The sequence below is a fragment of the Rhopalosiphum padi genome, chromosome 4, assembly GCF_020882245.1.
Source record: "Rhopalosiphum padi isolate XX-2018 chromosome 4, ASM2088224v1, whole genome shotgun sequence".
NCBI lineage: Eukaryota > Metazoa > Arthropoda > Insecta > Hemiptera > Aphididae > Rhopalosiphum > Rhopalosiphum padi.
The window spans coordinates 43,697,080-43,724,735 of NC_083600.1; the positions used below are offsets into that span (position 1 = coordinate 43,697,080).

General features: G+C 27.4%; 1 long non-coding RNA gene across 1 annotated transcript in view; it reads left to right on the plus strand.

Moving 5' to 3' along the window:
• Positions 1-1,155: 1,155 nt before the first annotated feature.
• Positions 1,156-27,656, plus strand: part of LOC132930685 (uncharacterized) — a 110,912-nt gene continuing 84,411 nt past the window's right edge. The window contains exons 1-2 of the long non-coding RNA XR_009662267.1: positions 1,156-2,021; positions 5,731-5,784. This is a non-coding gene — a long non-coding RNA (uncharacterized LOC132930685). The remainder of the gene's footprint in view (positions 2,022-5,730; positions 5,785-27,656) is intronic.

The following is a 27,656-nucleotide window of genomic DNA, read 5'->3' on the forward strand; positions in this document are numbered from 1 at the left end:
AACGTTTAATAATTGTATTGATGGTCTGGTAATTGCAGATAAACCAAAAATATGCGTAACTTTAGTCTTTAAGTCAGGTATCTATGTAAATATAGATGTTTCATATTTTATGGGGAAATATATCCTCTGTTTTTCGTACGTTAATCTAACGGTTTATGTATTATTTCAGTCGATATTTAAGAGAATATAGTGTATCCTAGGAGATGTAATTTTACATTAACTTTACTTTTATGGATCAGTGGTGGATCTAGGATTTTTTTTTAACATTTACGTGTCTTATATTAATTTTACAAATAAAAATAAAGCTTCTAGTAAATTTGTATTTTTTTTTCATACAAAATATCGATTTTATTTAACTGACACGATCATTTCTTTCTCTTTTTTTAATATGATTGAATTGGAAATACAAAATAATTTAACTAAAAGAAAAAGTATTTAAAAATTAGTAGGTATTTGATTTTAATAAATACAGATACCTTAAATAAGAATTTAAAATAATTTGTTCAAATACTTTTTTGAAAATATTTAAAGTACGTAACTATAGGCAGTGGCGTATCTGGGAAAAAATCTAGGGGGGCAATGTATAATGAATGTAATATATTTATTATTATCAAAACCTGACACCCCTCCCCCACCGGTTAAAATATATACCTTTAGCTTTCAAAAAATTGTCAGGGGGCAAGTGCCCCCACTTGCCCCCCCACAATTACGCCACTGACAATAGAACTTAAAAAGTAATATGAATACTTTTACTCAAGTAATTTATACAACTGTAGAAAGTTTTTACCTTACTTTTAACCGGCAATTTTATGCAAGTCATTCTCTAATTTCAGTAGTGATTTGTGTTTACAAACACAAGCTTAAACTGCATTTAGACCTGTCAATAAAACGGGACAAAAAGATAAGTTATTTTGTGAAAGAATTATCAATAAAAAAATATCCAATAAATTTATTAGGTAATTATTAGACTAAAAAATTGTAAAAATCATAATTTATATAATGCAATTGTTTTTGTATTATCTAGGTTAGACTGTAAATATTGTATATGTTTACATATTAGGGATAGAATGGATTTTGTTTTTAATTAATTAATTCGAAAATTATAATTAAATATACCTATAACTTATAGTAATATACCTACTTATATAAATTATAAATAAGGTTTTCATTTAATATAAAAAAAATAAAAAAAAAAATTAAAATTTTATTCAGGGTTGTCAAGATAAGTTACTTTCACATTTTTATTTTAATAAATAAAATTGTCATACACGATATACGATACACTTGTATACCTAAATTATATAAATCATCGACGAAGCATAACATAGTGATCAGTGATGCGTTTTGTCGATTTGATTGCTGAATGCTGAATACCAGGAACCGATCGGTAATTGAATCGCAGCACTCAAAATAAAATAGGTTTAAAATATTTAAATATAAACGCGTTATCGTGGCCAGACTGGACCGATTTTCGGAACCGATTAAATTATTAAATACCGTCGCGAAGCGAACCGTCCCGAATGTTCCGATGCGAGCACAACACACACAAAATTCAGTTTGTTTGATTACACTTGTGCGGAATATTGGTGATCGGTGATCGTAATTGAAAATTTCGTGAATAATTAGTAATTTTTTTTTAATTTTAATGATTAAAAAAACTTTTTTACAATATATTAGTAATATATATTTATGTATTATTATATTTAATTTATATTATAGATGTATATTGTTACTTTATTAGTATAATTATTCGATACATGTTTTAAAAACAATTTAATCGAATCAACATGATCTTTTTGTTATTTTTTTTAAAATATTGTTGTTTAAGTTTTCAATAAATTATGTTTGATACTGGAAAATTGATTTTTGAGGCAACACTTTCTATGCCTCTGAACATGAGTTCTCCATTGTACCTACAGTAAAAGAGATTTAAAAAGGTTTTGTTGGCGCAGTGGTAGAGTGTTTGCAGTGTTTGTACCCCAAATGGTTGAGTCTCGACGACAAAGAAAAATAAAAAAAAGGTAAATATTAAATTATATTATGAGTATACTAAAATTTATAATATTTATAATAATTATAAAATAAACCAAATTAAATTGAATGTAATATAAATAAAAATAGTTCATTAAAATTATTTGTACTGAAATGGTACTGCCCTTTTGGTAAAAAAATAATTATCATATTTATCTCTCGTTTCTATGTATCCAGAGTGGTTAATAGTCAATGTATATTTAATCAATGTAATGGTTAATAGTTAATATATGTACTTCACTTGCACTATTAGCTATTGCAGAATTGCGACTGCTAAGTGCTAACAGTGCTAGTGGAGTACTGGAGTGGGTCAGGGGTTTCCGAACAACCGGGTATTTCACAGCAATAACAAGATATTTATGACATATTGTTGTTTTGTGTATAAATAAGAATCTAACCTGATTTTGGAGACGAAGGAAACCGGTTTTTAACGTCTCTGACCTTATCGCTTCCTCTCATAATAATAACAATTATATATATATAAATATATTTGTTTATTTATTATTGTTATTATTATTATTAATTATTTATTTTTTTGCATTTTTCCATTCGAAATATATATTATTCATTGAACAAATAATTTATTGTTACATTTTTTTTTACCTTATCTCTATTCTATAATAAAAAGAATAAAATTTACCACTCCAGTGGTTGAATTCAAAATGTAGGATATATAATTTTCAGAAATTATCAAAAACAATAACTAAAATATGTAATTATATTATATTATTTATACAGCCAAAAAATAGTCATATGTTTTTAAATTAAATTATAAAAAAATAATTTCTTCCGGAGGAAGTTCGGGCAGCTAGTATTGTATAAACATCTCGATGTGTATAGCTTGCGCACACGGCTATCGCATGCTCTGTCAATAAATGTAATGACAAAGATAAACACAGATATTGTACAACAGAAATAGTTAACATTTTTGCCTAGAAAATTCGCCACATGTACATGTACATCATAGGCAGTAAGTATTGTTAAATTTATGTTACACTATATTACTGTCTCCGGTATCGTAGAAACGTGTGTAGTATTTGCAATCGTATCATGAAAAATTCACGGTTTAAGGTAACTGAATCTTAAATTGCGGAAAAAGGTGGTACCTAACGGCTAACACGGCCACAATCATTTTTTACCCATTGATAGCGACTTACCACGTTTTCGTCGCCAGATCGCGCTGTTGTATAGATTTTGTTTCATATTATTTATATTTACAAAGATTTTAGTATTATATTGTATTATATTGTATACAATTGTATATTGTATCCATACTACTTTGGTTATTAATATTGTAACTTAATCATAGATCTATAAAAGAAAATTATAGTTTATAAAAAACTTTAATTTTTTCTAATTAAACATATAGTTTTATAAATCTGTAAGCTTTATAGAGACTATCAAGATATTATATAGTATTATTATAAAGTATATTTTTAATCGATTTATGACGACGCATACTATTAAGTTCCTATCATTATTAACGAATTTAGAATCTTATAGGCTATAGCTATAGGCACGACAAAAGTTACGCTGCTTCGTTCACTCTCGTGAATTAAAATTATCAACATAACAAATTTTCTCACTCGCATTATAATAAATAAATTAGTAAATTAATAAATAATTTAGCATGTAGGTATTCATGATTATACCTAAGTATTTTATAATTGCTACTATAAACATTTAATATATAGAAACATCATTAGTTACACAGTAAAGCCTATATCGGTATCTCGAAATCTCATGGGGCTGAAAATCAAAGATTCGACTTTATCAAGACTACGAGATACTAAGATGGTTCAAAATATGCATGACATATAAATCATGTATGTTTTTCGAGAGAAATGTTTTATTTAAACTGGGTATAGGTAGGTATACTATCAATATCTTATATATTATGAATGAAGAAAATCTGTCATTTTTTGTTTGTTACTATAGAAGTGCTTTCAATGAAATCACCTAAAATATTAATTACAGAAAAATTTCATCAGCGATTCTATTGGCTGCCGTTGTACGTATTTTTGAAGTTCACAATATGAACAATATTATATTGTATATAATTCAAAAAAGTGTACCGTTATCGATTATTATATAAGCCGGACATTGAACGTTGATTAGCTTATACTTTTTTTCACCTAGACATTGTATATACTCTTATCTAATCCGTCATTTATTATTCTACTTATGGCGAATCATAATAAATTATCGGTGCGTACCAGATAATGATTTAACGCGTAATTTGGATGTTAATTGATCGTAAATGAAAATCAAATTTGGCAAATAGAAAACTCGCGATACCGGAGTTCGAGGTACTGGTAGGTTCCACTGTATACTTATTATGAATAATTTTGACTTTGATTGTATTGGTGTAAGTCTTAAAACTGATTGGTGGCAAACAGTTACTTTAGCCAAAACATATCAGCCTTTTGTGCGTCGTACTGATCGATCTAGTAATGCGATAATACTTTTGAAAACTAATTTGAATTTGGGATTACGTCTACTTTTCCCAATTCATACAAATTTGGTTTGAATATTTTAAAATTTAGGAATTTTTAAACGATAATTATTCGGAATTTAAATCATAAATCTTAAAATGTGGACTAACCGATCTCAAATGACATTATAATGAATTTAGATTAGTTTTCTGAAATATTATCGCATTATGTTAGATCGATTTGTAGGATGGACCGAAGGTATATCATTTTAATCAAATAAAACATGCGTTTTGGAATGTTCACGAGCGTGACGCTGTGATGGTGACTTGTGCGGGGTGTGTCGTGTGCGTAGGCGTTTCATTTTCTCCCGTGTGGTGCAGGGACACGTATATCGTATATACACTAATAATCATTTACTACACACAACACACACAGTCACAAGTCACAGACGCACGCTCTTTAAGTATTGCTTTTACTAAACTCCTTAAATATTATACACCACTACTGATTCCCTTAAAAGTAAGTTAAAGGTGCCATTTTATAATTAATCAAAGCATATATATTATACGCCTTCGACGTGACTTCCGTTTATTCGTGCACCGTTTATTTAGTTCACTTTTTCAGTATATTTTAAGCTGATTATGCTATGTATTTTTACTAATGCGTTTCAATAATACAAAAAAATAACAATCACACGGCTGTTGCGTTCTGATTAAATTATTCGGTTACACTAAAATCGTAGGTTTATTTCCCGATGTTTTTTAAAAATTGTTATTGAAAATAAATTATTATTTAATTTACAATCTATAAAATTAAAAGCATTAGATAAGTTAATTTCATAAAGCTAATTGGTATTTAGGAGGAGAGCTTTCAGTGAGACTATTTTAACTTGAAAAGTAAGATTTTGTTTATTTTAAATATAACACAAACAACATTACAGTGATTTACCCAATGACGAGGTAGATACACTTGACATCAATACTGTACTTACAGCAGAGTATCTACTATCCCAAGTTTTTTTTTTTTAGTATTAATTATATTATGTCCATATATAACGGTCAAAATCTTAGATTTTGTATATAAATGAATAAGTAAATTGGAATAATATAATATAAACCCAATAAAACAGTTTACCTAGTCGTCTTGGGACAAATATTATTATGGCGTGTTTTGACACGCAATACACGCCTAACGGGCGTTGTTATATTATATAAAAGTACATTATATTGTTATGTTGTATGAAAAAAGTTTCATTTTTTTATAGGTGTATGTTTGGTCATAAAATAGAGACGCCTATATCGAATGAGTAAGACAGTTGGTAAGTGAATTATAAGTATTTATTGGTTCTTTAGCTTAATAACGTTTGGGTTGTCCTTTTGGTATATGATTTTTTTATTCTGAATTATCTGTACGTAGTAAATATTGACTGTTCATTAATTTTTTTATGTAAGTAAACAAATCTTTTTATGGTAAATAGTTAACGATTTATTTTTCTCAACCTAAAATTAATAGTTAAATATTAATAATGTAACAATACCCAATAACCCTTGGTCACATGTACAGATTTATAAAATAAAGGAAATAATCCATCTTATTACTTTACTCCGACGAATTTTGAACTATTTTTTTCAACCTTTTTTTGTGACAATTGATATGAAAAAATTTGCAGTAGGAACATCTATCTTTTTCACTGCGATTGTCATTGCAAAGTATATTATTATACTAGTTCATTATTAGTTATTACTTATTAAATTATATATCATGCTGATATTACATAGGTACCTATATCACAACTTAGAAATAAGAATTGTTTCTCGAATATTATAATTTGACAACACTTTATAATCTAAATACATATTTTACAACTATGTCTTGTATAGAGATTTAAGTGGATTAGTGTTAAATTCAAAATTGTTGTATAAAAAAATTGTTCGAATTAAAAAAAAAATAATAATAATTTAAATATACCTATAATTATAAGTAAACGATATATTAATCGAACGCAATAAGATACATAAACTGTTAATTTGCACAATTTTATACGATGTTTCATATAGTTTCGCCTTGTTTTATTTTAATGTGAATAAGATAATAGTATAAACTATATTCAAATTGTATTCTATATTAGGTATAATAAAAATTATAAATGTAGAATGGACAAATGGTTGCAGACTGATTGAAAAAAATCTGTTAATGATGGATGCAGGGTAAAAATTATGATTCTAAACTAAGAGAAATACATTTTGATTTATATCAGTATAACAGACATTAATACCTGCATTTTTTTTAACACTTATCAATATATTTAAAAAAAAAAACACCTCAAAAAATGATTTACAAGACGTTCACATCTTCAGTCACCCCTATTCTGCTGAGATTAATATTGGAAATTTCTAGTTATATGCTTCAGGAAATAATGATAAAAATAAAAAAAAAAACGAAGAAAATATACAATCGTACCAATCTACGAAAAAATCTTAATGATTTTCGAATACACCGTAAATCATGCCATTCGAATGCCTTTTTGTAGGCAAACAATAATATATTAACTAAAAGTCCGTGGCCATTACGAATGTCGGGATTAAATTTGGAATTATCTAACTATATAATATCGAATGTCCAATTGTGTCCATGAATATATTGTATTAAAAATATGATTTACGATAGGTTAGTAATAACAGTAGTAGTAATACGATAAAAAAAAATTAAATAAAAATGTCTAACAACAGGAATTACACGGGTCCTGTACACTATAGCTACTCGTTCACATAATGATATTAGCTATCACGGTGCCACGCCTGCGGCCGAAAATGAATGCCGCAGACCCAGATGTACGATCGTACATCTGGGTCGGTGTCGCCATAAAAACATCGAGTAAAAACTAATCTGGAATTCCGTATTGCTTATAACGGTCGTAATCTACATTGGAAGGATTATAGATTATTATTTAATATGATATTATAACAATGTGTATACGATACACAGCACAGTCATAGTCGTAACATAATATAATCTAACTACGATCGTGATTCGCCGGTCAAACGGACGAGAGACCGTTTTTGGTAATAACAATAATTTATTATAACAATGTAATAACACAACACAATAACGTAATATAATATTATGTACAATATTGTTTTAATACAATAATCATAATAATAATAATAATAATAAAAAAAAAAAATTAGTAAAAAGTAGCAATATAACGCGTATTATTAAAGTCGTTTTTATGAAATGGACTTAACGCAACGATGATGATGATGTTGTTATATTGTATTATAGTAATCATTTTATTATTATATCTATCGCATTTGTGCCTTATTGGCTATACAATAATAACACGTACGTCTGGAATAATCACGGCACACTACGTTGTGTATAAATTGATTTTAGAACGTGATACTTATTAAAATAATAATAATAATAATAAAGAGTGTGTTCTTCTATATAACACGGTTTTCATTCATATTAAACGTTTGTGGAATATAATTCAATGGTAGCGCAAAGTGGTGTTTCGCGAAACAGCTGCTTTATACTGGATAAAAGCGGTTCTCAGTCGTGTGTTTTTTTGCAGTTGCGTTTTTTGAACATTATATTTATAGTGGAGTGTACATGTGATTATATGAATTTGTAAAGTGATTCTCAATTTTCTTTAACTTTCAATTTGATTTAAATAAAAAATATATAGAATCATATAGAATGCACAGAATAACCTAACTCGGATGGACTTGTTGTACTTATAATACTTCGAATTATATAAATGTACATTATATTTATATATGCTATAACACAACTAAAGTTCTTATACAAAAATGTTGTATTTGTTTTAAAATATATTTGTAGTCTGAAAAAACAAATGTAATAATTATCCTGACAACTTACTAACAAACTAACATTGTCTTAGTCTTATCAAATAAATTACATAATTGCAATATGAATGAGTTAATCAAAGTTTAAAAATATTAGTATCATATTTCGTGGCAATGTAGTAAACATTTTTGTGAAGTTATTCTAAAATTGAAATACTTACCAAAATTAGTTTTCTTGATTTTAAATTCTGAACAGAGTAGTAAAATGCTTAGATCTTCAACTTTGAAGGTGGCTATCTTGTTGGTACTTCGAGAAATCAAAAGTGGAAAATTCCTTGTATTTTTAAAAAAAATATTCTGAAAAACATTTAAGGAAAAACAGGAATTTTTACTTAAACCAGTTTTTAAAAATTTTTTTTTAATTCAAAAAACGAATAAGCGTAAGTGATTGACATTTTAAAATCGTTCGTAGGTTATGAACTCGCAAATTAATCAGTCGTGTGGCGCGACTAACCATCATAATAATTACCTCTTTTTGCCACTCACCTGCAGTTATTTTTTCCATTGTTAACGTCAGCCGACTGTCCAGTCCAAGAGAACAAATGTCACTAAAACCATTGTCTTTGTCACGATGTCATGTTTCAATTTTTGTTACGTCGTATACCTACTTGTACTCGTACATACTTATATCTCGCACGTACTACGCGTCTTTATTAAATATTATATAAAAACAAATAAAAATACACAGTAAAAGAGTTTATATTTTTAGATAAATTTTTTTAAATTTTTGTTGAATTTGTAGGTTGTGATTTATTATTCAATGCAGAAGACTTAATTTAAATTAGTACTAGCAATGACTTTTACACCTAATGAAAAAAAAATAATATAAATACTTCAAATATATAATAATTGAATTATGTAATAAAGATAGTTATTGGTTATACATTTTTTATAGCACCTATAACAATTAAATGAACATAAATTTAGAAATATTTTTTTCCAGTGGCGTAATTTGGTCGTTTGTGGAGGGGAGTGAAATGTTTCTAACCTAACCTATTACCCTTCTCCCTACAAAAAATTGTATTTTTCCTAAGCCTTTTAGAGCAATAAATGTTTGCACGCAGGTGACAGGGAAACAAATGATCATAAAATATTCATATTTACAAATATGTATTATACTTTATTGGTATTTCATTATTACCTAATGATGAAATCCTAATGGAGTTGCTTAATATTATTACTTGTCTCTTGTTATGAATTATGAATAAATAATACATTTATCATGTATGTTTGTTTTGTAAATTAAAATATTATTCGAATTTAGTGAATCGAAAGAATTAAAAAAAAAGCTATTTATTTTGGATTCGAACCGACTACCCCTGAATTATACGTACACTGACGACTTAACCATTGAGCAGCAGATGACAGTATTTTTTCGGCGAAAATACGGTTCGGTTGAAATATTTCTCGGTAAAAATACGGTTAAAAAATGCTCCTGAAAATTATTTCATTAAATTATAATATCAATATCAAAATACTGCAATAATGTAGACAATGTATTATATATTTTTGTCATGAAAAAATATTAGATAATATTATTTAGAAACGTGTCAATAAATGCAAGTAGTTATGTAGTACACAATGTTCATGTTTGTTGAAGTCAACACTAAAAATAAATATAAGAAATTATATCAGTAAAAAGGTGCAATCATTCACAATCACAATTTATTGACATATATAAAACAACGATTTTATTAAAAGTTGGACTGAATAATATTTACAATTGAATAACTAAAAATATACGAGTATATAAACAGGAATATTTCATAAATTTGCTGAGAAATAATTTTAGTGAGTGTCAGCATTAACTACGACGTGGACTCAATCAGCTTAAAAAAAAAATTACTGAGAAAATAGGAAAATTACCGCTGGATAACATTAACATTTTAGATAACATAAATAAAAATATTACATGCAATTTTCGAAGCTTTCTTTCTTCCCTAAATAATGTAGTTCACACGAAAAGATGAAACAAAATATCGTTTTGTTTAAATTATTTTTAAACTCTGTCAATAACTGTCAACAGACGTCACACTGTCACAGTATTCAGTATAATCACTAATCAGTAATATGTATTTAGAATAAAATGATTTTGTTTCTTTATAATATGTAGTTGGAATAGTGTTCGTGTTCTTATATATTACATTGATTCTATTGCTATTTGCTATTTGGCTTAGTATTTACTATTTAATAATTTGTTTTAAAAAAAAATTAAATTAGATTAAATGTCGATAACGGGAATTGTTTATTTTGAGTGTACATAATATTATACAAGACTAAATTTATATAATATACTTAGAATATTTATGAATAGTTTATGGTATACACATTATTATCGAAAACCATTATTAGGTACCTATAAATTATTAATTGTAACGTTACAAGTTTATTATTGTAAATAATTTATAACAATGGAGCATGCACATATCATTTAAATGTTGAGTGAACTGTGCAGCAATACGAGGATCGAAACCTACGTATGTTTTGCAAAGCTTTATTTTTCTGTGAATACTATTTTTTTGGGCAGAGGTTTCATATAGTAACTATTTCAAAATCGGACATTTTATCTAGATAGTACTTACGAGTTATTAAATAGGTCAATTTATTTATTTTCATTGTGTAAATTCCAATACGTATATATATATATATAAATTAAACCCAAGGAGAAACCATAGACAATTTTTGAAATGTCAACAAAAACAGTTTCGACCGATCACCAATAGGATGGTTTTTTGAATGTGGTGATTTATTATTATTATATCTTATTTTAAATCGTAACATTAATATCATAGGGCACGCACATCATTATATTATGACGTATACTGTTCTGAAGTAAGTTTTTCGATACTGAATAGTGAATACTCAGTAAAGTATCTGTAGCCTTACCAAAAAGTCTATATTTATTAGGTCTTAAGGTTTTGGAAAAATTTAATTTTTTTAAATTGTTTAAATTTGTTCGAAGTGCATAATATTAAGTATTTTGTTATCGCATTATCAATACGATTATAACGGTAATTTTACTAATTGGAAGGCCAGTAACCCTAATTTAAAATATAGGCTGAATATTTTGGTGTATATTATAATATAAAAGAAAAATTAAAAAAATTAGTCAAAAATCGCTAAAAAATGTTTGACCGTTTAAAATTGTATTTACTTATTTATAATATTGAAACGAAATAAATTTTAAATCTAATAAAAATAAAAATAACTTTAAATTTTGAATGAATGAGAGCAATTAATTGATCATTTAAATAATACAGTAAATTGTAAAATGTTGCGGTTCTCATATTTTTTAGTAAATGGCTAGTGAAAATAGGATATCGAATATACTAATCTTTAAATTTATTGTGTAATATTTCATATATTTTGTTTTCATACTGGTGCAGGTGCATAATGTCTAATTTGAACAGCTTTAACTAATTGTATTGCAATCTAAATCAAACATGCATTATTTGTTTAATAAATGTTTTACGCCCTTCGAGGGACAACAGTACAATAACTAGCAAGTGCCGTGTTTATAGCATAATTAGCGCTCGGTGCCAAAAATCATTTTTAGCGCTCCCCACCCGCTTTACTAAATATTGTTGTACCTATAAAGAGACAATCATACATTAGGGGAGAGGGATTCGTTAGATTTACCTTTTTTGCACACGAAACATTTTTGTCAGTATGCGTACAAACACCCCTAAGGGAGATATGCAGACAGGGTGAGAGCTTTTTTGATTATATTTCGTGTATTATATTGACGAAACCTGTAGTAATAATTGGTAATTACTATATGCATATTACGCGAATCACCAGGTTGAATTCAGAAATTCACCAAATCTATACATATAATAGTTTTAAGTATTAAATAGTATAAACATGTTATTAAAATACGTCATAATGATGTGAGAGGTTAGGACAGAAATAATTAATAATATAATATAAGGTACTGCTCACTATAGAACTATATAAGTTATAAGTATGTACGTCAGGTAATATAACTCAAATTGTATGGGTAGAACAAAAATATGTTGATAGATAGTTAGGCGTTAACGCCGCTAACTAGGCACGGCACTGATAAAGTGATAACTATAGTGTAATATTATACGTATAAACATAATATATATGAGATAAATAAAGGCATAGGATATAAATTAGTTAATTAATACTATACTAATACTTTTCGTGTTGTTTACCTCTACACAAAATGCACGGGTAGAGTGACATAATATAATATATATGTTTCAGAGTGATTATATGAAATACATTATTCCACAGAAGTTCTTCTCATAATTGTTCGAATTTATATAATCCACCAGTGTTTATCTGGCAACTATATATATTATACAAAATTTAGTGTTACCACAAGTTTGATAAGTTTAGTTTTAAAGTTCGTTTCAATTATTTTGAACTCTTATCGTACATATATGATTAATAAAAACCACTAAAAGACTTTTATCTCGTGTGATGAATTAATATGGAAATAGCTCGAGGATCATCTATTGTAGTTTTTCTAAAATGTTCGATAAAATTGGGGCATATTTAGCAACTTGTTTAGTGCTAACCATCAGTGGTGTGGTGCCCTAGGGCAATTATATTAACGATTTTAATAATAGGCCGACATCGAGAGGGGAAGATTTAGGGGCTTTTTGGTGCCCTTTAAAATATAGATACTTTTGTCGCCCTGTGGCACTTTCCCTAATTGCTCCCTCCCCCCTTTGCACGAATCTGAACTTGTTTTAAGTTTTTATTTATTAGTAAAAATAATACAATATTGTAGTTCCCTTGAATCATCTGGACGAGCCGATAATTTTCTCAGTAGTTGGCTTTTAATTATGTTAAATAATATAGAAATATAGGTACTTAAAAAAAAAAAATACAGATAAGTGATGCAGTTGTATTTAATTACAAATGTACAATAATGTTCTTATTTATTTCTAAAGACAATTCAAAATAACTCTATTAATATGATAAAAAAAATGTTCAATAAGAAATGTTTTGTTTTCAAAGGCTAAGCGTATTCACTAATTGTTTTAACTTGTCAAGTCAAAAGTAAAATAAAGCAAAATAATTTAAGTATAGTTAAAAGTTATCTAATTATTTATCTTAATTATAATAAAAAGTTAATTAAAATAATTAAAGCATACCTAACTTAAATTTAAAGATTTATTTTTTTAATCATCAATAAAAATAGTATAGTAGAGCTCCAAATTCAGATGCTATTTATAAATAAATAAAATTAAGTTTTGAACTAAAAAAGCTTAAAGAAACCCATCTTAAGGTATGTCTAAGAAATATACTTTATAAATATTAAACTTAATGCGAATACTGTTAAATTAAATTGAAATTATCACTTTATATACATAGTAAAGTAGGTAACTTTAAAAAGTTATTTATAAAAATAAGTAACTTGTTAGGTAAGTAACTTGATTATAATTAATTTACTATCTTACCTTATTTTACGTTTAACTTGTTAATACTCGGCCTCGTTGTTTGCAGCTCAAATAAAAATCAAAAATAACTACCATAGTTTTTTCTAACTGAAAGAGATAATATAACCACGGAAAACATTATCCTATTATTATTAATATTATTAAAACGATTTATGCGTTCATACAGTTTTAAAAATAAGTACTTATTTCATATTATAAATAAAAAATACCACAAACTGTAATAATTATGATGAATTAAATTTCCAGTTTTTGTCATGTTAGTTTTAATAACTAAAATATATTAATGGTTTATTAGACCATGAACTAAGAAATTACTATGGTCAACGTATTATAAGTTGTACGTATTTTGTTTTTAATTATTCTTGTTTCCATATTGCATTTATTTATTCCACAATAGGGATACATCTCTTTAAAATATATTATAATATATTTGTTCTTATATTATGTTAAAGTAATTGAGTATATTTTTATACTTGTAATTTAAGTTAAAAATACCTATACATTGTAATACCAATGTATAAGTAAAGTAATTTTTTTAAATGTGGGTATCTGGTTTGTATTCTACACAAGAGTTAGGTTGAGCAAAATAATGTACAGATTAATAATAATAAATAATAAAACATAAGGTACAAATAAAGATTGTTTGATAATAGAACCCTTCTTATGAATATATTTTCAAGAAAAAAAATAGCAATAACAAGAAGAAGGATATTGGCCTTTTTTTTTATTTCACTCTCACAGTTGAACGTAATATAATAATATAATGAGACAAGAAGACAAATCTTTGTACAATCACTGCGTAGAGGATCACTTCTCAAAAATGTATATGCGTATTGTACGCTATTCAACAATTCAACCCAAAATATAATAATAATTCCTGACATGATAACTTACATCGTTCAACCAGCATGGAAAACATTCTTAGAAATAAAAACACCAACCGATTTCACGAATTTATTTATGTTTCACAAACAGTGCTGAGTTCAGATAGCAAAAATAATATCTAAATAAATATTAGGTTATTAGCTACTAAAAAAAAATATCTAGATTAATATTAGGTTATTAGCTACAAAAAAAAATATCTAGATTAATATGAAGATAGAATATTCAATTTCTATCTAGATAAATATGTTGATAAAACTTTTTTATCTAGTTTTTCATCTTATAATAGTTAATTTTTATTAATGCTTGACATGCTATTGGATTTTTGGCTGGATAATTAGGTATGTGATTAGGGGAGACATATAACCAGTAATGCTTGTTTTCTGTAAAAATATATTAAATAATAAATAAACGTCTAAAATACATTTTAGTAAATTAGTAAATGATACTTGAAACTACACGTGAATTACCTCCACAACGAGATTTATGTAGATTTCCATAATTTTATTTAAATCTTAGACACCGATTGGATACTAATTTATTTATTTATCTAGATAAGACGTAGGCACTCAATTCGTATCTATATGTATATTTACAAATATCATCTGTATCGATAGAGTTCATTGTCAGGAAACATATTATTATAGATTTAAATTTGCCTACTTAGTAATTAACGTATTTACGTATTGTTGTTTTACTCGATAGTGTACAATTATCAGAGAAATGTTTTTATTTTTTTAAAATTTTCCATTTATTGCCTAATAAAAAAAAAAAGTTATTCGAATTCCACGAATTGCGTATAACCGCCGGAATCTGATTGTATGCATAATACTGGGAGAAAGTATCAGCTATGAGTCTATATAGCTATCGGATATTGTATGTATAGCCCGTGGGTTCATAAAACGTTCTTGCCGTACACGTGTCGCTTTGTACGAATATTTGTTAAATTATATTACAAATTGAATGCTGCTCCGCGTATTATAATTAATATAATCAATAATTTGCAATATATTTGTTTTGTGTAAATGTCTTCCCTAGTTCCCCGTGTAACCGTTGACGAGTATATTAACCCTACTAATCCTATATATAAATACATTTTATCGGCACCGACAGTTGAGTGTGCATTAGATATCGAAACGTATACGAATTAGAAAACATTTCGATGATAATATGTTATAGTAAAACCCGAGGTAGAACGGTAAACTAAATTTCCAGACAAAATCGTACAGCATTTTATTTGATGGACTCGAATCATTAAAATAATTAATGCTTCACTGCAGCAGCACAAATAAATTCTGTTTTTTTTACATTCATTTATTATTACTCAATCTATACAAATATTTTTACATTGCGATTAGTGTAAGTGTTGTGAGATAATTTAGTGATTTTAATATAATTTACACGAGTAAAAGGATTTTCCAATGAAGACACTTCGGCTAAATACCAAACTAAATTTTTTTTCATCTTAAAAATATAATTTGCCACATTTCACTTCTACGCTGTGGTATAACGGGGTATCTATGAATATTATCATATGTTTAAAATTGTATAATATATAAATATAAGTTAATATGAATTAATAATCATGCGCTGCAAATTATAATTAAACTACAATATTATATACATCTTATCGTGTTATTGATACTTAAACGGAAATTACATTTCGCTGCTATGGAACTTTCATTACGCTATTGCGGAACAAGCGTTGTCTAATTGAACTATAATATTGTAATATAAATCATGAACACAGTCGTATTTATTGTACATGATTACTAAATGAAATAAGTTATTATTTTGTTAACCTACTTAACACTTGTAGAAATCCGTAAAAATCTTGGAATTTAACAATTTGAACCCATTATTTAACATTTAACCGATATACTTACGTATCTGATTTAACCATTACCCAAAATAAAACATTGGTTAAAATATATTTAAATTATACATCACTTAAAAAAAAAAATAGGTATTGAGTGGGTTAGGTACAGATCATGGAAATTAACTGGAATAAAAGTTGATATTGTGTATTCATAAATAAAATGTGTTATTTTTATAACTTTGAATTAGTTCTTAAATCAACCTATAAATTAATGTACTAAACTCAAAACTTGACATACAAAGCCCTTAAGAATAAATTTCATGTTGAAATACGAGTAAAAGTACTTTTTTAAGCAATGATTCAACGTTTTCAATTAATCATACCTAAAATGTATTTTTTTTATACTTGTAGGTACCTAATACCTATGAATATGAATTTAAAAATAACTAATAAGAAGGTTCATATTATTAGTGAATGAAAAAAAACTGCTATGAATGAAATAATAATTGGATTAATGTTGAACATCAAAATAAAAATTTGTTTTTGATGTATTGGCACGGCGAAAAAAGTATATTTCCATAAATTATTTTTTTTATGTTACTATATATGTTTATGAAAATGAAATAAAATTTGTAATTATAATACATATTAATATAATGTACTCGTATAATATTGCGTTCATTTAATAATACTAATAAAAAAAAAAAAAAAAAGGAGAACAAAGACCGGGAGGCCATATTATGTTTCGCTTTGCTTACTTCTGAGGAAAACCGCGTGTATTATATTAGGATATTATTATTATACAACTGAAAGCAACAAGTAACAATAATGCGTTGATCAATATTTTTATTTAGAAAAAATATCTTGTAATACACTTTTAATTAGTAAACAATGTATGTGTTTGATATTTTAGATTAAACATAGCAATAAATACATTTTTTTTTGCGTAAAAGAAATTCTTGGATTTCAATTTTGCGAGTATTATTAAAGTAAAAAATTTAATTTAGTATTTTATAGAAACTAAAAATTTCAAGTATTTTTAAAACAATTGGATGAAAAAAAAATAGTTAATTTAAGTTAATATCAACATCTCTATTGTTTATATTGTTAAAATACCGAGTTTAAGATGAACTGGTGAGTAGGTAGTCATGAAACGGCTGGGGGATATTCAATACATTGCCGGCATAGGATATAAATCGCCTTTGGACTCACTTGATGGTTGTAGATTCGTGGGCAGCATAGGGATTTCACAAAACTGAGCCAGACTTAAGCAGCAATCGCACTAAGGAAAAATAGAGAGCCTTTGGCGAAGAGGTAAGCTTAAAATAAGACGATGTTTGCTTTACAAACCTTAGTGTTTTATGTGCCTTACAACTTATTAATTGGATGTGATAGTGGAAGCTAAGGGTCAACGGATAAAATAACTCTCGGGTCATTTTTACGACTAATTGATGTAGGATTAATGTTGTTAATCGCGAGTAGGTGTTACTAATTATTAATTAAGGTACGGAACTGGGGAAGGACGAGGAATGGCACTTATTCATGTTCAAAATAAGACCAACAGACTCAAACAAATTAACTAAGGTGTTAAGTATGCCTTGCGACAGAAGACAGTCGGAATCATTGCTAATTCGACGGAAAAACGATTTTCAGGTCATCCGCGAAAGCTATGAAATTGCAATTGGGGATTATTTGCTTGATACCGTTAACAGATAGGACAAATAATAAAGGTCGCAGGTGACCCCCCTTGGGAGAATGTACTAGTGAGTTAAATACTGAAATTTAAAAGTACAAATGAGTTTAATTGTATATAAGCATACAACTGCATATATTTTTTTATGATTGTCTGAAGTTTAAATTTTGACAAAATTAGATATTCAAACATTACAAACGTATAATAACGATTTCTCGTCAAGCGATTTTCTTATAGACTGCCGGACCTTTTTTGTTCGGAATCATTTTTAGTTTGAAATGATTTATCATTGAATTCGAATTGAACACATACATTACAATGTTTAATTCAATGGCGTGCACAATCGACATCTACAATTCAGAAAAGCGATTCAATACGTTTCCTCTTTTATAATATTAATTTTAATGAATGTTAACGAAAAAAATAATTGTAAAAAATGATACTCTAAAAGTAAATTTTTTTACTCAGTAACCTACTGAGTAATACTAAATTAAAACGTCAAATATAAAATAATATTAATACTTAAAGGTAATAATTATACTTTTTATCAAATTGAAAATCTAAAAATAAATCAAGATTGTATTAAAAGTCAAAATATATTTGAAAATCAATCATCAATTTTGGGCACGGAATGTTTGTCTCCGCTACTACATTGATATTTCTTTTCAGTTACTTTAAACGGTTTTGTTGTAATATTGTAAAAATAAAATAAAATAATTTTATAACCACAAAATCGATAAAATATAATGAAATTTTTTGCGTGGTATACTTAGTGTAAAAAAATAGTGAATAAAATAAAATTTAAGCATTAAATTATTTTTTAAAAAATTAGGAAACTCAATCCGCTATAGTATATTAAATTTTAAGAGTACTTCATCATATTGAGTATGTCACCATAATGGGCGTGTTAAATTTAAATTTAATAATAGATAATTCGGTATGAAAAACGATTTTTGACGGAGACAGCCTGTCAGTCTCCATATTTTCAAAGGTTATTTTATAATATACATTAATATTTGTTTGCTCTATCAATAGTAATTGATTTTTCTAATTATAATATGGCAAGTTGAATTAAATTTTGACGTAAACTTTGCATATTATATTATATCACTATCTGTCATTGTGCATTTCGTTGTCCGTAAAAAAGGCCCACTTCATATATGGGACTTTTTAATACTTATTTTATCATTAATTGACAGTGTGGACGTTGTCGGCCCCGGGCCCATTGCGTCGCTTCGCCCGCACGCACTAATACTTCAGTTTCGCATAGTTTTCTCTCTCACTTTTTTTTGTCCAGCTCTTTTAACGCGATGTTAAAATATAGTCTATAACTTTACTTAAAAGTTGGGCTATTAAATGCAAACAGAATTTTTTTAAATCTGACTGGTAGATCCAGAGATTATTGTGATCAAACAAAAAAACAAGCTCTTCAAGTTTATTATATTATACATAGTATATTATTAATATTATTTGGTCGTATATTATTAATATTAACTAAAACGTAAAAGCCACATCGACGTATCGTAAAATGGTCGGGGGAGGTGAATAGCGGTGTATATAGCTTAAAATGGTTCTAATATTCCTAAAATGTCATTTTGTATAGAAAATAATAATATAATATGTGATACCCTAAAGTTTTAAATTTCTACGATTAAATTTTTCAACTACCTACAACAAAATATCTAAAATCTTGTTTGATCATTATTTAAACAACCAATTTCGTTAAAATTTAAACTTCAAATGAATGTAAAAATAAGTGTAAATTCATATTTTCGATATGTTAGAGTTATTGTTGTAACAAAAACTTATGTGGAAACTTGTATTATATTTTCAAGTTTTTTGACCTAGAAAAAAAATATGATCTACATAAGTCGAAAAAAAACTTTTTAAAAAAATGACATAAATATCTTAAAAAGAGTTTAATATTTTGAAAATTATATTATGTATAAAATATGCTCATATAATAAATATTTGGTAAAAATTTAAAGTTTCTACAGTGACTCTTTTCAGAATTACAACAACTATAGACAAAATTGATTTTGCTATAAGCTAGTGTCACGGATTTATTAGTTTATTTACACTTTCCTCACTATGTTTTTTCTAGTTTTTTTCAATCAGATATTAAAAAACGTATTAAAAAACTTTCTGTTCCAAAAATGTGGTAAGAAAAACAAAAATACATATATCATTGTGAAACCTGTAATACATATTTTCTAGTTCCACTCAAAATATAAAAATGCGCACGCCATAGATTATAAATATGTATAATTTTTGTTTAAAATTTCTCTAAAGAACAATATTTTTTTACATTTTTTATTATCTATAAAAGTATTAATTTCAAAAAGGATTTATTTGACATGTGTCAAAATGTTTTCATGTATTACTTGGTTCAAAATGACATTTTTTTTCTACCGTCAATTCTACATTGGCTATGTTGGTACCTATGTATTATGCATTATTGAATTTTATTTCGTACGAGACTTATATTTCATAATCATTATTATTTATAATTAGTGTGAACATTTCATAAATATTTAGTATTTTCATAAAATGTATTTATATATCTTTTCATGTTTATACGATACTATATCTTACATAAATACCGAATGATTACAACACATTAGTATTATTTAGCAATATGTCGTCTAAGTCACTTAAACATTAAAAAGAATTCGTACTTATATTTTCTGGAAAACTGTTATAGAGCGTCTCGGTCTGATTATAAGTAATATTATGATCCATATTTTTAATTTACAATCACATCCACGCAAATATTGTAAAATATACATTTTAAAATAAGTTCAATAAACTGCTGATCTTCTAATTTATTTTATAAAAAATATTCTTCTAGAAACTAAACACACAATTTACCAGCCATAATTTGAACAACCTGCAGATAATTCTGAAAATATTATTAATTTTTTTAGTAAATATTTAAATGTTTTTATGGTGAATATCTTAAGAAATACTTACTTAACACATACTCGTAATTAAGTACACTATACATAGAATTTCTTTTTCTTTTGTTTTCTTCTTTACCTTACTCTGAAACAGTGCTTGATATTTATATATATTTATTCCTTTTTATATAATAATAATAATTATTATTATGTTACTGATAATATATCTATATGTATATTAAAAAAAAACCTGAAATTGGATCTTATTTCCGTAATAAAGAAAATATTATTATTATAATAACTAAAATTACTTTTAGATTTTAACAAAGTAGTAAATCAGGCATTGCATATAATGACTGAATAAAGGCAAGCGAACTAAATAAAAAATATTATTTTAATTTATAAGAGCACCTTAATATATTATTATGTATATATGAATAATATTATTTGAATTATTAAAATGGGTGACAAAATTCAAATATTAAAATTAAACTAGTAAAATAAAACTTAATTATAAACACATTCAAGTAAGGGATAACAACCATACATTATTTTTTTTATTGTACTTCTTTTTTTTTGAAACTTATCGCATACATTTAAAAACACAATTATAGTCTTCCTTGTGACAATTTTGTTCTTCAAAATACCTGCATGTATTGGTACTATTAATATTTGTCAATTTATGATACGGTCATACATTTATAACGGAAATTCTCTATAACATAATATTAACAGTCAATATATTTATACAAAAATAAAATGGCTTTATTAAAATACGACAGTCATTCATATATAAATTGATCGTTTCATTATGATATGTATAATATCACAACTATCAAATTGCAAAATATTGTAAATAAACTAGTGTTTTAGCATTTAGCCATTACAGTTCACTGTATATAAGTAACCATACATTATTATTATTATTATGTGGTAAATTATTTGTGCTTTTTTTAATAGCAAGTAAAATAATGTATTTTATCTTCTGTAAAACGTATTTTCCTTATTAAATTATAAATTTTCAAACTAACAATAAATTTGTATAAAATAAGAGGAACTGCTAGAACGGCTATGGAAAATAATCATATTGTGGTACATGTGCTAACATCCAAAATCTAACGCTGTGAAATACTAACATCATTAAGCTAGATATTTTACTGTTGCGGTATTGCTCGATGATTGTTTAGAATGTAATAGACTAAATGCATTAGATATACGATATTTAAAAGCTTACATAAACGATAACAAAATAAAACATTTCTCACGAGATCTCGGACAAAGTACCCTCTGACTGAGTACATTACGAAAATTGTAGGCAATGAAGGAAATAATATAGTTGTAAAATGATAATTTTACGTTACGCAAAATGATTGGGTAATGTGAAAAATGTGCGTAATGTCGTTACATTTATTATTTTTAGGCAGTAAAATTAAAATTGCAATTCAAAATCGATAAGTATAAATAACAAGAATAGCACTACACGTAGAACAAACCGAGTCACCTGTAGTCTGTACTCTGTAGACATTTATAAATATTGAAACAATTTATTTGAAAGGTGTTGTATGTCGTAATATTATAGTCGTTGATTTATTTCGTTTACATGTTATGACGAGGACAACAAAAAATTGAAATATGTACTAACTTATTTCTAAACGCACTCGGAAATCGATAGTCATATAGTTATTTATACACTTTCAAAAGTTTAATGCGGTCAGGTGTGAGCCGGTTATGCCACCGTTTTATCACGACAACAATAAAGATTATACCGTAGGGTCGATATGATATTAATCACCTATACGAACAATAATTCCCGAAAAGTTTTTAATTATATTCTAATTATTTATAAGAATATCGGAATCGATAATATTGCAGTGAACGTAGTGACGGCCGCAGGAAATAGCTCACACCTGTGTGCTGTAAAAAAATCATGTTCAGCGATTGAAGTCTGAACGCAGTAGCAGGAACAGGAGTAGGAGCAGGAGCAAGATCAGGAACAGGGACATCGGGCGTTCGAGTATATGCGGGGGGAGGAGGGGGGATATCGATAGTGTCGCTATCGCCGTCGCGCCCCGGCCATACCGTGCCTTCAAGAATTCTGTTAAATTACACTGTCAACCGTCAATAAAATACACCCTTTGTCCATCGCCGTCGACGCCACTGCGGTCGCATTGTTATACCGTATAATGCCACGCGTACCACGCGATTCATTAAACAATGAATGTCATTCTTTGTTTCGGGTTTAACCCGCTCGATTATAAACAATGCGGACATCCTCCCCGCCACCGACCGGCCGATATCTCTCGTTCCTCCGTGACCTTTGCGGACGTTTCGGAATAATATAATAATTGATATTCTATACGATATACATAATATAGGTGTGTATACGATATAACATAATCAAATATCGATAATTTTTTTATCTCTATACGTGTTTGGCTGTGATGTTGTTTTTATTTTCGTTGTTGCTTAATAAGAGTTCAAACAATTATCACAGTTTGGACATAAAAATGTACAAAACCATCATATGTTTGCTTATATACCTATTATAATGACGCGTACTGAGTGACTCACCAAACAATATGTTCACTTCCTCCCACCCTCAATAACGGAGTTATTTAAAATCTGATATGTGAAAATTCAAACTTCTATTTCTCAAATGAGAAACCCTTCCTCTTCTGGATAATTCTTCTGAAAATCTTAATGTGTCAAAATCAAAATTCAAACGTGTAGTTATGGAGTTATTAATTTGTATAAAAGGAAGTATAGGAAATAAAGGAAAAAAGGTCAAAGATAATGAGTGTAAAATAGCCCAAGTGCAATGAACACTAGACCCAATATTGCATCTATTTTATATTTTATTTTATTAACTTTACAGTAAAACGTATATTTAAAGATTTAAAAAATTAGAATTTAAATATAATGAAAGTGAGCATACTTTGTGAATCATTCTGTATACAAAATGTGTTTTATTAATTTGCAATAACATATATATCCGTTCATTGTTATGATATGCTATTCAAAAGATCATTCATGATACATAATTTATTCTATATAAATACAGCGCTTGTATTATTTATTAAGTATACAACAGTTGATTGCATTACTTATAATCAGAAATAGGTACTTATGTATCTACCTATTATTGCCATTGATAATAAAATAAACGAACCATGTGCTTTTAAATTAAAAAAAAATTGAGATCATTTGTGAACTGGTAATTACGTTACATTATTTGAATAGATTTATTTATTTATTAATAATTAATAACTCATAACTACAAAATGTTTTCGAGTAAAAAATATTATGCATTTATAGAGTATAATAGAAATACGGATATTAACAATATATTATGTAGTATTGTATTATAGAAGACAAGATGTTTTTTCTTTAAATTCACTATATTACTATATTACATTGCAGTTGAGACGCCAATTTATTATCGACGAAGCTAATTTTATTTTGGGTGTTTTAAATTATTAACGGTTTTATTAAAAACGTGAGCTATACATTTCTTTTTGGAACTCAAAGCCTGAAAACGTTGATAAAGGAACGCTTTTGTTATTCAATTTGTATGTAAGAGCTTATACTGATGTCTCATTTTGTTTTGGTTTTTAATGATGATATTATTTTTCTAGTAAAACTTATTTTTATTTTGGCTACAACACCTTAAAAAAGTATATCATATTATGTTGTAATTTGTTAGGTGATTTAAAATACAAATTTATAGCTACAGAATTCATCTTCGCGATGTAAGCATAAACAATAGACAGTGAACAAATTTTTCTTTGAAGTATGCATTTACGAGAACTTTTTATTTCCGATAGAGTATGAAATGTTCGCATCAGTAATTTAAAGTAAGACCATGTCTGTGTCTTGTATAGTTTTAAATTTATCTGTACCAAGGCAAAAGTTTAATTTTGAATAAATAATCTACTGGTCAGTGTTGTAATTTTAGGCGATGGTTAAACGGAAATACCTATATTATACATATATATATATATATAAATGCTGATCTCGCAAGTCGTCGTCCGCGGAATTAACCTTTATTAAACTTCGTTAATATTGTACCCGCATTTTTAACAGATTTATTTGAGTTGTTTCGACCAAATATAAAATACAGATCTAAAACTTTATTCAATCATAATAACTATTTTATTGCCAGTAACACATTTATAGCAACAACATATAAATGTAAAAATGATAATTTTTTTTTTGTGAGCAAAATATATTCTACAATTATGTGTTCAAAAGTAAAAAGTCGGCAATAAAAATGTAACCCATGGCACTGTAAGAATTTTATTGCTGATCAATCGACGAAAATTTTATAAAATAAACGGTTGAAAACTGTGAATTTACATAACGGTCGTACATTTTAATCCCTTGATTTTACATAGTAGATAGGTATTTATTAATAACAGTTGATCCTGTATGGTTTTGCTCGTGACAAATTAAATGATACCAGTGGATTTAACCTGTCTTACACTCCGTTAAATGTAAGTATTTTTTTTTACAAATTTGTTTGGGTGGTTTTGACCAATACAGATCTAAAATTGTATCAAATAAAAACTATTATAACTAATACACTAATATAACTATTATAGCTATTATAATAACTATGATAACCAACGGAAATCTCATAAAAAAATAAAAAAAATATTTATTGTTTATCGTGAGCCAACAATAATCACTGCGTGCGCCCAACTTTAAAAAATTGGTTTCGAATGGAAAATTCTCGGGTATTGGATTACACAATATGTGTGCCGTACTTCAGAATCACGAGTGCCATGGACTCGGTTGTAGATCGCTTACACACACACACACACACAAATCGCATTTTATTAATAATATTGATTATTTGAGTATACATATAAGACGTATTGTGTCACTATAGTAAACTATTTAATCGGAAATCGCAGTTATCGCGGCAAGCCGGATAATCCGGAGTCGTTTTCGTGTGGCTGGCTGGTATAGTGCCCCAATTATGAATCTGTCGGGAACAAAAACCTCCATACCAGCCATTGCCGGCCATTCGTTTCGAGCTTAAACGGTAACGGCCGTGTACATACTAAATCTTGTCCAGGACACGGGGGTTTTTAAGAACAGGTATTTCTCGCAGCCACGTCTATGCCACAGCAGTTTTCACCCCATCACTCCCGCCTCACCCCGTCCGCTTTTAATGGAAACTGTACAATACTAGAGATTGCGGCCTATACACACACACACACACACACACACACACACATACACACATAAATATATATATATATATATATTACATAGGTACAGTAGTATTTACGGTGCAGCGCAGAACCATTAGCCGCATTAGAACAACGTCCTCTCTGGACCATTTTTCCAACCGGACTGTTAACGCTAATCAATTACGTGTCGGTCGGTGGTGCAGATTTTTTTCTCTTATTTTTATTTTCTCTTGAAGTTTTCACCTCCGCTTGGATGTTTTCAATTTAATAAAACACGCAATAATAATAACAATAATTATATGTTTAATACAAAAACTATAGCGTCCACCGTATCGTGTCTTATTGTAACGGTTGCGTCCAATAATAATAATTATTATCGTTTTAATTTGCTATAATAAAACGCGGGTAAGCTTCGTTCCAATCGTTTATGTCTGCGTGGAATCGAATGTTTTGAACTCATATTTTCAATGGTAGCGGAGCCGTTAACTGCTTTTCAATAATTCAAATTCAAAGCAAAGTTGGTGTTCACGTGGGAATATCGAACCATTAATTATTCTCCATTCCTCCCCTAGGAACTGTTCCGAGTACGCTAGTGCTTATACGGGATAACACATTGTAGGGACGTGTTTTAAGGTATTTTTTTTTTGTGTTAACTGTGTTAATATTTTATAAAATTCAAACTATAACATCTGAACACGACTTGAGAGAGTTCATAATATTATAATATTATACGTACTTACATGAATATTTTTTACGAATTTATTGACTGTGACAGAGTGATGTCGAATGGAATACACGATCATATTATTATAAACACGAATATTTCTAATTACGTGAGTAATAATAGTATGAATAAAGTAATTTGGCCATCTATACATAAATTATTAGTGTTTACCTCTCTACTTCTCCCTACTTCGGAGGTTTTAAATTTCATATATTTATTATGGTTTGCATATACTAACATTTAATTATCGAACAAAATTGTGTTATTTGCATTTTGTGCGTAGTAGTAGTAATCGAAAATTTAAATGAAAATAAATTGTATTTTATTCTAGTAAGTACTTATAATATAATTTCTGTGTACTAAAATCAACGATATAGTTTCCATTTTTCAATAAAGCGTCATATTATATATTTTATGCCTTTATAGTTTATGTCGATAATAAAGAAGTATATGTCCAACAAAAATAAATATTTTTTTTATTATTTATTTTTTAGAAATTTTACAAATCAATACTTTGTCGTCAACATTTTTTCTTTCGTCATTATAAATAAAAGCGAACCGAATACATTCTTGGAATTTTTTAATAAATTCCGATCAACTTTTGAGTTTTTGTAAAACTATTTTTTATACAGGTACCGATGAAATTCATTTGATAAAAACTGTGTTT